Consider the following 13,792-nt stretch of genomic DNA (forward strand, 5'->3'; position numbering starts at 1 on the left):
GTCCTGGAAGTTTTAGACAGTGAAATAAGATAAGAGGAAAAATCATAGAGATTAAAAAGGAAGAATTAAAATTTATTCAGACAGCATTTTTTTTTTTTTGGTACAGAAAATCCTCAAGATTCTACAGGAAGACCTACAAGAACTTATCATTGAGATTGTAAGCTAGAAGGTTGATATACAAAAAGCAGTTTATTTCGATATTTTAGCAATAAGCCACCTTAAATAGACGTAACAAATACAGCACCACTTACAGTAGAAGCAGAAGCATGAAAAATTTAGGGATAAATTTGACAAAGTGTGTATAAGACCTGTATACTGAAAATGATTTCATATACTGAGACAAATGAAAGAAAACCTTACAAAAGATAGTGTTGATGGATAATTCAGTATTAAAATGTGAGGAATTCCCCAACCAGAGTCCATGTGGTCTCAGAACCTAAGCAGGCTTTTTTGTATAAAGTAACCATTAATTCTAACCTTCATATGGCAATATTGGGTCTGGAATAGCCAAAACAATTTTGGAAACTAAGAACAAAGTTGGAGGATTAACAGTTTTGAATTTTAAGATCAGGACAGTGTAATGAAATTAAAGAGTAAGCATATAGATAAATGGAACAGAAATAGATCCATACATATACAGTCAATTGATTTTCAACAGACTTGACAAGGGATTTCAGTTCCCAAACCTTACTTTACAATATGTGCAAAAATCAACTTAAAATGGATCATAGACCTAAATGTAAGAGCTAAAACTAGTAACCCTTCTAGAATAAAACATAGAAAATATATAGGATTTTAGTTAGGGGAGAATTTCTTAGATGGGACACAAATAGCACAAACCATTTTTTTTTTAAGATAGATACTATCAAAATTCAGAATTTTTTCTCTTCAGAATTATATTGCTAAGAACATAAACAGGTAAATCACTGACTGGGAGAATATAGTTGCAAAGACAAGTGAAAGGGGAAAAGAATCTTTTTAACAAATGGTGCTCATAAAACTGGATATCCATATGTGAGAGAATGAAGTTGGACTTCTATTTCACACCCCATATAAAATTAATTCAGAATGTAAAACTGTTAAACTCTTAGGAAAAAACATAGGCATAAATTTTTATGACCTTGGATTAGACCATTGTTTCTTAGATATATACCTAAAGTACAGCGGCAGAAAAAAAATCAATAAATTGGGCATCATCAAAATTTAAAACTTTTGTGCTTCAAAACTACACTGTCAAGAGTGAAAAGACAACTTACAGAATAGGAGAAAATATTAACAAATCAGATACAGTTAAGTCCCCTACATATGGACCTTCAAATTGCGAACTTTCAAAGATGCGAACCTGTGTTCACGTGTCCAGTCGTATAGGTTAGTTCACATACCTGGCATTCATTGTCACATGCATGCATCCTCTCAAGTGGTTGTGCGTTTGTGTACTTCACTGCACAGAACTCTGTAAGTCCAGTACAGTATCTTTATTTCAGGCTCAGCATGTCTGTAAGCAAGTGTAAAAGCAGCAGTAATGCAACTGGTACTGCTGTATTTTTTAAGGTACGGTTCTGTAAGATTTAAAATGTTTTATTCATTTTTTATGTATTATTTGTATGAGAAGTATTGTAAGCCTCTTACAGTACAGTACTGTGTAGTGGATTGTTTTAGTTGGGTACCTTGGGCTTACTTTGCTAGACTGATAAACCAGTCAGACTTATGAACATACTCTTGGAATGGAGCTCATTTGTATGTAAGGGTCTTACTGTACTTGATAAAGGATTGATATCTAAAGTCTTACAACTCAATAATAAAGAGAACCCAATTTAAAAATAGGCAAAGGATTTGGATGGATGTTTCTCCCCCTAAAAAAAAAAGCACACGTATGAAAAGTTGCTCAACGTGATTAGTCATCAGGAGGTTGCAAATTATGACCACAGTGAAATATCAGTACACACCTATTAGAATAACTAAAATTTTAAAACTGACAATATCAAGTATATGTGAAAATGGAGAGGAGCTGAACTCTGACACATTCCTGGTTGGTTTGTAAAATGGTGAGCCACTTTGAAAAACAGTTTGACCTTTTTCTTATAAAGTTATACATGCATTTATCACATAACCCAGGGATCCCACTGCTGGGTATTTACATAAGAGAAATATAGTATGTATGTATACACGCAAAGACCTATGAGAATGTTTAAGGACCCTTTGTCTATAGCTGTAAACTGGAAGCAACACAAATGTACATCAGCTGGTAAATAGATAAAATTGTGGTATATCATGTAATGGAGGATTCAAAAGTGAGAAAGAGTGAATTACTGATAAGTGCAATAATACTGATAAATCTCAAAAGCGCTGTGCTAAGTGAAAAAAACCAGGAACCCTGCCCCCAAAAAGCCAGGCACAAAAGGGTCCATAGTGTGTGACTCCCATTTGCATGACATTGTGACATTCACCTTCATCTCCTGAAGTTGTATTTATGTAATATTTCACAGAGAATAATAGGTTTTCATAGGATAGTATTCTTCATGTTGCTGAAATTAATTTATATGGATTTTTATAGTTTTCATTATTGAATACATCAGAATTATTTCTCTGAATGTAAATGTTTTGTTTTGAATTACTTTTTGCTGACAGGTATCTCATGTAGTGATCTAAGAATATGCCTGGAATATGGAATAAGATCTTTTTCTTTAGTAATTAAGCTCAGGTCTCAGGAAAGTATAGCAACTTTAAGGTATAGCAGCATGAAATATTTTAAACTTCAGTCCTGACTATATTACAGGCTGTATTTTCATCTTTTTGTGTTGAAGACTGTATGGGGACTGAAAGGGAAAAGATAACCTGTGACCATTTGACTGAATACCTAGTTAAATATGTAGATTTGTTTCTCTGGACTCTAAACTATAGTATCTCAATAATGAGGACTACAAAGAAAATATCAGCTTCACAAAACTGATAAAGATTTTAAGGTGAACTTTTAAAGTAGGGGTTAGAAAGATATCCAGATTAAATCAAACTATCTTGGTGACAGTCACTTTTTTTTTTTTTTTTAGTCAGTCACATTTTTGAAGAAACATATTTTGGGGGAGGCATGCAATGGAAGGAGGAGGAGGGGCAGATTTGAAAACAGTAATTTTTGGCTGTCTGTGTTTGTAAACCATATGAATTTAACAGAGATTTTGGGGTATAAGATTCATAATTATATGAATCTTTTAGAAAACATACTTATTAAACAAATCTTATCAGTCTACAAGAATGTAATGGAGATGGTTGTATGTATGAAAAAAAATCCATGAACCTGAAAGTAAAAATATGATAGAGAATTTGTTTGGATTAAAAAAATAAACCCAGCAAGGGAAGTTTACAGCTATACAAGCTTATCTCAGGAAACAAGAAAAATCTCAAATAAACAACCTCACTTTATGCCTAAAGCAACTAGAGAAAGAAGAACAAACAAAACCTAAAGTTAGTAGAATTAAAGAAACAAAGATCAGAGCAAAAATAGAAACTGAAAAACAATAGAAAAGATCTGTGAAACTAAAAGCTGACTCTTTGAAAAGATAAACAAAATTGATAAACCTTTAGCTAGACTCATTAAGAAAAAAACGGAGAGGGCCCAAATCAATCAGAAATGAAAAAGGAGAAGATAAAACCAACACCACAGAAGTACGAAGAATCTTAAGAGATTACTGTGGGCTTTCCTGATAGCTCAGTTGGTAAAGAATCCCCCTGCAGTGTAGGAGACCTCAGTTTAATTCCTGGGTTGGGAAGACCCCCTGGAGAAGGGATAGGCTACCCACTCCAGTATCCTTGGACTTCCCTTGTGGCTCAGCTGGTAAAGAATCTGCCTGTCATGCAGGAGACCTGGGTTCGATCCCTAGGTTGGGAAGATCCCCTGGAGAAGGGAAAGGCTAACCACTCCAGTACTTTGGCCTAGAGAATTCTATGTACTGTATAGTCCATGGGGTCTCAAAAGAGTTGGACACAAGTGAGTGACTTTCACTTTCACTTTTCATGAGCAACTGTATACCAGTAAAATGGACAACCCAGAAGAAATGGACAAATTCTTAGAAAGGCACAATCTTTCAAGACTGAACCAGGAAGAAATAGAAAATACAAATAGACCAGTTACCAGCACTGAAATTTAATCAGTAATTTAAAAACTCCCAACAAACAAAAGTCCAGGACAAGGTGGCTTCCCAGGTGAATTCTGCAAAACATTTGTAGACCAATTAATACCTATCCTTCTAAAACTATTCCAAAATTTTGCAGAGGAAGGAATGCTTCCAAACCCACTCTGTGAGGCCACGATCACCCTGATACCAAAACCAGAGAAAGATATCACAGAAAAAGAAAATCATAGCCACTATCACTGGTGAATGTAGATGCAAAAATGCTCAGCGAAATACTAGCAAACCAATTCTAGCAATGAAGTAAAAAGATGTTATACCATGATCAAGTGGGACTCATTCCAGGAATGCAAAGATACTGCAATATCTGGAAATCAATCAGTGTGATACACCACATTAACAAATTGAAGAGTAAAAAGCATCTGATCATCTCAATAGGTATAGAGAAAACTTTTGATAAAATTCAATATCCACTTGTAATAAAAGCCCTTCAAAGTGGGCATAGAAGGAACATACCTCAACATAATAAAGGCTATGTATGACTAGACCTTAACATCATACTTAATGGTGTAAATCTGAATGCATTTCTTCTGAGATGAGTAACGAGACAAGGCTGCTCACTCTTGGCCATTTCTGTTCAACATAGTTTTGGAACTCGTAGCCACAGCAGTCAGAGAAGAAAAGTGTTAAAAGGAATCCAAATTTGGAAAAAAGTAAAGCTGTCACTGTTTGCGAATGACATTGTGCTATACATAGAAAATCCTGAAGATGCTACCAGAAAACTACTAGAATTCATCAATGAATTAAGTTGCTGGATACAAAATTAATATACAGAAATCTATTGTATTTCTATACACTAAAAGTGAAATATCAGAAAGAAAAATTAAGGAAACACTCCCATTTACCATAGCATCAAAAAAAATAAAATACTTAGGAATAAACCTGCAAGCAAAGGACCTGTACTCTGAAAACTCTAAGGCACTGATGAAAGTAGTTGAAGATGACACAAGCAGAATGGAAAAATATATTGTGTTCTTGTATTGGAAGAATCAGCATTGTTAAAATGACCATCCTACCCAAGGCAATTTATGGATCAGTATTTTTCAGAGACCTAGTACAAAATATTTTAAACTTGTGTGGAAGCACAAAAGACCCTGAATAGCCAAAGCAAGCTTGAGAAAGAGTAGAGTGGAGGAACCAAGCTCCTTGACTCCAGACTATATGACAGAGTTAGACGAGTCAGAGCAGTGTGGCCTGGTATGACACAGACAGGGATCAGTGGGACAGTGTGGGAAGCCCAGAAAGAGACCTGTGCAATTATGGTAAATTAGTCTGCGACAAAGGAGGCAAGAATATACAATGGAGAAAAGACAGTCTCTGCAGTAAGTGGTGCTGGGAAAACGGGACTGCAGAACATTCTCTAATACCATATAAAAAAATTAACTGAAAATGGATTAAAGACCTAAATGTAAGACCAGATAATATAAAACTCTTAGAGGAAAACATAGGCAGAACATTCTTTGACATAAATCACAGCAATAATTAATTTTTTGGATTTTTTGCTTCCTAGATTAATGGAAATTTAAAAAATGAATAAAATGGGGCCTAATTAAACTTAAAAGCTTTTGCATGGCAAAGGAAACCTTAAAACAAAAGGACAGCCTATGGACTGGGAAGAAATATTTGCAAACACTGCTAAGGACAAGGGATTAATTTCCAAAAATATCAAGAAACAACCCAATCAAAAAATGGACAGAGACCTAAATAGACATTTCTCCAAAGGAGACATACAGAGGGCCAAAAAGCACATGGAAAGGTGCTCAACATCACGGATTATTAGAGAAATGCAAATCAAAACTACAGTGAGGTATCCCCTTTCAAAAGGTTCTGTTATTGTATTAAATCACTGCACTAAAGGCTAAATTACATGTATCATTGTAAAAAGATTGTATCCCAAGTGTTTATTTTTCCAAGTAATTATGTTTAGTAACCTACTGTAGAGTATTTTAATGGAGTTTCTCTTTTCTGTAGTGGCTACTTAAATTCCTTCCCGAAACAACATTTCATGATTATACACTTAATTAGATATTTATATGTATGTAAACAGGCAGTGATGATCATCACAAAGTTTGTTCCTCTTTCCCCCATCTTAAAGTCTTAATATTTCATTACTCAGGCTTGCTTCAAAATTTAAAATACTTATTTTTTAAACTTGTTAAAATCATGATACTTTTCTGCTTACTAAGTGGTATCTGCAGGGAAAATGAAATTGTCTCTACAGCTTGAACTGATGTAAAGACGAAAAAGTACTAGATGAAATTTTAAGTATTATGTGTATAATCTCCTAGTAGAGAATGACTTTTTAATGTTTTTTTGAAGCAAGATAACAGGGCTAGAAACTGTAAAGCAAACATTGACAGATTTTGTCATTTCAAAACTTTATATATATAAAGAAAACTGGAAAAAATGACAACATATGTAAAACAATTATATTCCTAATGTTTGAAGAGATCCTTCCAGTCCATAGGAAAAACAGAAACTATAAAAGTGGACAAAGTAACTGAAAATGTAGTATAAAGGAAAAAAAATAAAAATGACCAATGAGCAGTTAATAGATGAACAAATGCATTAATATGTCAAGAAATGTAGGTTAAAATAAGAACACCCTTAACCCCCAGCAATCTGAGGAAGAAAGATAATAATATCTAGGATTGGTGAGCTATATTGGAGAGAAGTTAGACAGTATATTTTAAAACTAATACTCTTAATGAGCATAACCTAATACTTAAATGTATCTGGCAAAATCAGGTCTGCAAATACTTTGGAATATCAATAGATTATGTTGTCATTTGGGCAAAAAGTTAGAATAGCCCAAATGTAAATCAGTAGGACATTTCTGTCAGCTATCCATAGCTTGTTCAGTGAAAAAGCACATTGTAGAGTGTCTTTTTATGCCAATGAGTATGGATAACACATATTTTTAAATGAATACACATAGTCTGATGAATAAATGTGCCATGATTTTAAAAACTGTTTCTATAATAAGTGGTTCTCAGGTTCCTCCCAGTTTTTCACTACTTAAGGCCGTAATTAACATTTTTGTACATACAACTTGGTATACTTGCTCTTCCTTTCTTTGGAGTAAATTCCAGGAATTTCTGAGTCAAAAGTTGCATCCAGCTTGCATTTTGGTATATGTATTGCCAAAATGCAGTTTTATAACAGAAAGTGGTATAAAAGTCAGAATTTTTTAGTGGAGCCATAAAATTGAATGTAGTATGCAGTCTAACTTAGGGTATTACACGATCTTGTTTGAAGTTATTACAAGTAAAATATTACTAAATCAGATTTTCATACACAAATGTTAAATATTCTCTTTATTTAGTTTTAAAATAAATTATTTATCTTGGAATAAACTCATGGAAATGTTGCAAAAATAGTACAGAGTATCCTGAAGCTGCCTTTCATCCAGCTTTCTGTAATGTTAGCATCTTATGTAGCCATGGTACATTGACAAAACTAAGAAATTAAAGTTGGCCTATTACTATTAACTGCATACTTAGATATCAGTTTTTGCACTCATCTCCTTTTTTTTTTTGGTTCCAGAATCCAGTCTAGCATATAGCATTGTATTTAGTTGCCATTTTTCCGTAGTCCTCTCCAGTCTGTCAGAGTTCTCAAGCTTTCCTTGTTTATTTTTATGACCTTGACAGTTTTGAAGATTATTGATAAAGTATCTTGTAGAACTTTCCTCAGCTTAGTTTTGTCCAGTGTTTTCTCATAATTCCACAGGGGTTATGGGTTTTGAGGATGGGTACCACAGAGATGACATGTGCTTCTCATCACGTTATATTTGATATATGTGATATCATCCTGATTTGTTAGTGATAATATTCACCTTTATCACTTGTTTTAAGATAGTGTCTGCCAGGCTTCTCCCTTGGAAAGTTACATTTTTCCTTTTCGTACTTGATTCTTTGGAATCTGATCTCCAGTCCAGTCGATGCTTAGTGTGGAGGAGAGTCAATAAGCTACATCTCCAGACTCAGAAGACTACATACTATCTTACAGAGCAACTGTTTTTGATTTTAACAAGCTCTAATTTATCATTTATTTCTCCTATGGATTGTGCTTTTGTTATTGCTTGTAAAAATCATTGCCAAACCCAAGATTGATTTTTTTAAAAACTACTTTATTGATATATAATTTATGTACTGAAGATTCATCCATTTAAAGTGTACGGTTCATTGGTTTTTGTCTGCATTTATAATGTGCAGTCATTACTTCAGTTACATTTTGAACATTTTATCATCTCATAAAGAAACCCCATACCCATACCCTTTAGCAGTCACTTCCCATTTCTCTCCAAGTTCCCCAACCCTGGGGATTGACTGTATAGATTTGCCAGTATGGATATTTCCTATAGCTGGAATCGTACAGTATGTGATCCTTTATGACTGAATATTTAGACTTAGCATGATCTCTTCAGGGTTCATCTATGTTGTGTAGCATGTATTTCATTCTTTCAGATTGCCAAATAATACCCCATTTATAGATAATGCCACATTTTATCTATCCATGCATCAGTCGATGAACATTTGGATTGTTTCCTGCTTTTGGGATATTATGAATAAATGCTGCTGTGAATGTGCACAGGTTTTTACGTGGGCATACATTTTCATTTCTCTTGGGTAGATGCCTGAATATAGAATTCTCAAGTCATATAAATTCTGTTTAACATTTTGAGAAACCCAAGATTGATTTTTTAATATTATAAAAAATATTAATTGATTTTTTTAATATACTTTTATTATTTTGGAGTAAATGTATGTGCCTGAACATATACGTTGTTCCTGAGCAGATAAGAGCAGTGAGTGAGTGTGGCCATTTGTAAATAATGTCATCATATGTTTCAATAAGTATCACTGAGCACATGCATACATCAAGGACATATTCATGAATGAAGTGTGGTCTCTACCCTTCAGGAAATGATAACATACAATCTAACAGAAGAAATACAAACAACCCCAGGCCATGTTGACAGATGAAACAATAGAGAAATAGCGGTGTCCCAGTGGAGGAAGGCAGGATGCAGTGGTAAAGAATCTGCCTGTCAGTGCAGGAGGTACAGGAGACACGGATTTGATCCCTGGGTCAGGAAGATTCCCCTGGAGCAGGGTATGTTAGCCTGCTGAATTCCATGGACAGAGGAGCCTGGCGCGCCACACACAGTCCATGGTGTTGCAGAGAGTTGGGGATGGACATGTACACTCACACACAGAGACACACACACACACACCGTCGAGTTGCAAAGGGTTGGGGAGGGGGGCACACATGGCGTGTGCGCAGTAGGCAGCCTATCAGTTTGAGGGGATCAGGAATGGCTGAGGAGGAGATGGATAAAGAATTAGATCTTGGTAGCGACTTGCTCAAAACACACACACACACACACACACACACACACCAGACACCACCGCCCCCCCCCCCCCTCCCAGACTGAGGGGATCAGGAATGGTTGAGGAGAAGATGGATAAAGAATTAGATCTTGGTAGCGACTTGCTCAAAACACACACACACACACACACACACACCAGACACCACTGCCCCCCCCCCCAGACTGAGGGGATCAGGAATGGTTGAGGAGAAGATGGATAAAGAATTAGATCTTGCTTGGTAGTGACTTGCTCAAATAAAGTGGGGCTAGTCATTTTAGATGGGTGATCAACATCTGCAAAGGACTGGAGATGTGAAGCAGCATCTCTGTGTGGAAATTGCAAGTAACTGGGCATTGCCAGAGCATTGTTGAGAGTATCTAGAAATAAAAGATGGGAGAATGAGATCTAACAGCCATCTTACGCTGTGTTGAGGAGTTTGGGGTTTGGTTTTGATTTTTGTTCATCTGTTTCTCAAACTAGATTACTCTTATGTGTGTTTACATCTGTGTGCACACTGGCAAAACATGGCCCATCTTCCTGGAGCTTGAATCCTATTTGAACATTTGGGCATAGAATAACTTATTATTATTATAAACTGTTGTATTGAAACAAAATCAGGATTTAGGGAATTGAATCTTACATTGTAGATTTTCTAGATATGTTTTAGATCATTTTAGAGCTTATTAGGACTGCTGTGTGACTACTCTAGAAGTTTGCAAGGTGTACTGGATTTCTTTATGCAACGTGTGGCAGTATACTGGACAAATAGTGCATTGTACACAGCCTTTATTGCCATACTTTATTCTGACATTTTCTTAAAACATTTTTTAAATAATTAGGGATGTCTTACAATCTATAGTGATACGTAAAATATGATGTACTTTATAATTGAGGACCCTAAACTAGGCAAAATATATCTTTTTCTCATTAGAAAGCAACAGAATCATAGAAAACTTGAAGTAAATGGAAAATGTGAAGAATAAAATAATCTCTAATCCCACCATACTTGGAAACTACTGCAGTTATTATTTTGGTATATTCCCTTCTGGCTTTTTTCTGTCTATATATATATACCAGTATATATTTATGTTTTTAGAAAATTGAGTTCATATACCACATGCAGTTTAATCTCTGCTTAACATCATATGTTGAACAACATTCTACGTAATTATTTTTCAGTAACACAATTTAAATGTTTTATAATACTCTGTTGTACGTATATGTATTCCTAGAAGTAAAATTTATTGTGTATAAAGTATGATTTTTTAAAAAAATACTCTAAAGAAAAACCATCTGTTTGCTTTCTAGAAAGTTTGAGAGATTGTATGTGATTGAAATATTTAATTTTTCATAACTCTGAAACTATAAATTTTCAATCTTGCTGCGCTCTCTTTTGATGACTTGTGTTTATTTAGAGGTGATTAGCTAATTCGTGGCCTGTCAGAACTTAGTGTTTTCTTGTGACTCAGTTTGCCCATTTCATCCTTGCTACCCGTGCTTCTCTGAATTTATGCTGCTGCTGCTGCTAAGTCGCTTCAGTCATGTCCGACTCTGTGCGACCCCATAGACGGCAGCCAAGCAGGCCCCCCTGTCTCTGGGATTCTCCAGGCAAGAATACAGGAGTGGGTTACCATTTCCTTCTCCAATACATGCATGGACACTAAATTGCTTCAGTCGTGTCCAACTCTGTGCGACCCTATGGACAGCAGCCCACCAGGCTTCTCCATCTGCAGGATTCTCTAGGCAAGAATACTGGAGTGGGTTGCCATTTCCTTCTCCACTCTGAATTCATACTTCTCTGAATTTTAGCTTTCTGCCAGCATCACCTGGCTCAACACAGCTGACAATCACAAATTGTTAAAAGGATCTGGTGGTCACACATTCCTGCTTATTGGTCTTAGAAGTAATAAGGGCTTAGCAGTTTTATAATTTTGCTAGTATTAAATTTCATAAGAAACAGATTAATGTTTACTTTGGGGAAAATGGGCTTGGGAGTTCTAAGAATTCTGCAGTTTTAGGTACAGTTACTGGGATAGGGTTCACTCAAAGGTGGTATTTGAGAAAAGAATTGAAGGAGTTGAGAGGGTTAGCCATGTGGATGTTTAAGGATAGAAAATGGCATACAGAGGAACAGCCAGTGCAAAGGCCATAAGAAGTGTACCTGGCATGTTTGGACAGCAGCAAGGAAGCCATTGGAGCTGGAGAGGGTTAAGCAAGGGAGAGAATAGTAGGAATGAGAATAGTAGTCAGAGAATGAAGGAAATGGGGAGCGTAGGTCATGTAGAGTCTTGTAGGCCATCGTAAGATTTTTGACTTTTGCTCTGGGTAAGATGGCAAGACATTAGAGGGTTCTGAGCAGAGGAGTGACATGATCTGACTTGTGTTGTAACAGTACTGCCCCGTGTTAAGAACAGACTGTTGAGAGACAGGGTTAGACACCAGAAATCAGTTAAGAAATGATTACAGTTTAGAAGAGATTGTAGTAGTCCAAAGAAGACATAATGGTGCTTGGGCCAGCATGGTAGCAGTGTAGAGGGTGAGAAGTTAGGTTCCAGATACATTTCAAAAGCAGAGTCAGCCAGATAGCATGTGGAGTAAAAGATAAAACAGGAGTCAAGAATGCCCCTAGGTTTTTGCCCCAAACAAAACTGACCCATCAGCTGACATGTTGAAATCCTAGATAGAGTTTTGAAGTGAGAACACCTCTTGAGTCAGATACATTAAATTTGAGATGTCTGTTAACTAGGTGGATATATTGTATAAGCAATTGAATATTTAAATCTTAAGTTTCAGAGAGAGGTCTGAACTGAAGAAAAAAAATTGGGAGTTGTTGATGTGTCAGTGCTTTTTAAAAGTCTACCAAATAAATGAGTGTAAACACAGAAGAATGCATCATGAAAGACTGAGCCTTGAGAAGATTTAGTGTTAAGAAATCTGGGAGTGCTCACTTCAGCAGCACATATACTAAAATTGGAACGATACAGAGAAGATTAGCATGGCCCCTGTGCAAGGATGACACGCAAATTCATGAAGCGTTCCGTATTTTTAAAGAGACACAGATGTACAGAACAGACTTTTGGACTCTGTGGGAGAAGGCGAGGGTGGGATGTTTCGAGAGAACAGCATTGAAACATGTATATTATCTAGGGTGAAACAGATCAGCAGCCCAGATTGGATGCGTGAGACAAGTGCTTGGGCCTGGTGCATTGGGAAGACCCAGAGGGATCAGGTAGAGAGGGAGGTGGGAGGGGGGATCGGGATGGGGAATACATGTAAATCCATGGCTGATTCATGTCAATGTATGACAAAAACCACTACAATATTGTAAAGTAATTAACCTCCAACTAATAAAAATAAATGAAAAAAATTAAAAAAAAAAAAAAAAGGGAAGAAGAAATCTGGGAGAAGAGGAGGAACCAGTAAAAGCAGCTGAGAAGAAATCATTTGATGTTGGAAAAAGATTATCCTTAGTACTGTTGTAGGAATGTAGTACCCTGGAAGTCGAGTAAGTATAGCAGGGGTCATCAGACTGTCAGAAGCTACTGATATATCAAGATGAAGACTGGGAATTTAGCAACATGGTGGTCACCTGTGACTTGCAGTTTTATTCTGGCTTTTTTGTTGTTTTTAATTTTGACCACACTGTGCAGCTTGTGGGATCTCAGTTCTCCAACTAGAGATTGAACCTGGGCCCTGGCAGTGTAAGCATTGAATCCTAGCTGCTAGACCACCAGGGAACTCCCTGACCAGCAATTTTGATAGAAAGGTAATGGCCAAAGACTACCCCAAAAGGATTTTAGCTGAAGGATTTAGACAGAGTACAGACAGCTTTTCAGGAATTTTGCCATAGTGGGGTTGAGTAATGGGGCAGTAGCTAGTGAGAGAAATGGTGTCAGGAGGTTTGTTTGTTTAAGATGGGAGTGAAAATGGCATGATATGATCCAGTTAGGAAGGGGAAAGCTAGTGACACAGCAGAAAGAGGGGAGAATTGCTGGATCAGTGTCCTCGAGCTGGTGAGGATGACATCACTGGTAGAGGGATTGGTGTGAGAGAGCAGTTTTCTCAAATAGTAAAAGTGAAGAAACCAAATATATGAGGGCACATGCTGGTAGTTGAATATGAATATATAATATAAATATATCTATTTAATGGTAAGTCTATGACAGTTTTCTTTTCATCATTTCAGGGTGGTAGCCAACACAGTCATTAACTATGAACAAGAATCAGTGGGAG

At 36.2% G+C, this 13,792-nt stretch overlaps 1 protein-coding gene and 1 non-coding gene across 4 annotated transcripts in view; both read left to right on the forward strand.

Moving 5' to 3' along the window:
• ROCK1 (Rho associated coiled-coil containing protein kinase 1) overlaps positions 1 to 13,792 on the forward strand; it is a 118,964-nt gene that overhangs the window by 34,365 nt on the left and 70,807 nt on the right. The window lies entirely within an intron of this gene.
• Positions 12,500 to 12,606, forward strand: LOC122425949. Its single transcript, XR_006265091.1, has one exon. It is a non-coding gene; the product is annotated as a U6 spliceosomal RNA (small nuclear RNA).

This window comes from Cervus canadensis, chromosome 23 (genome assembly GCF_019320065.1).
Source record: "Cervus canadensis isolate Bull #8, Minnesota chromosome 23, ASM1932006v1, whole genome shotgun sequence".
NCBI classification, from domain to species: domain Eukaryota; kingdom Metazoa; phylum Chordata; class Mammalia; order Artiodactyla; family Cervidae; genus Cervus; species Cervus canadensis.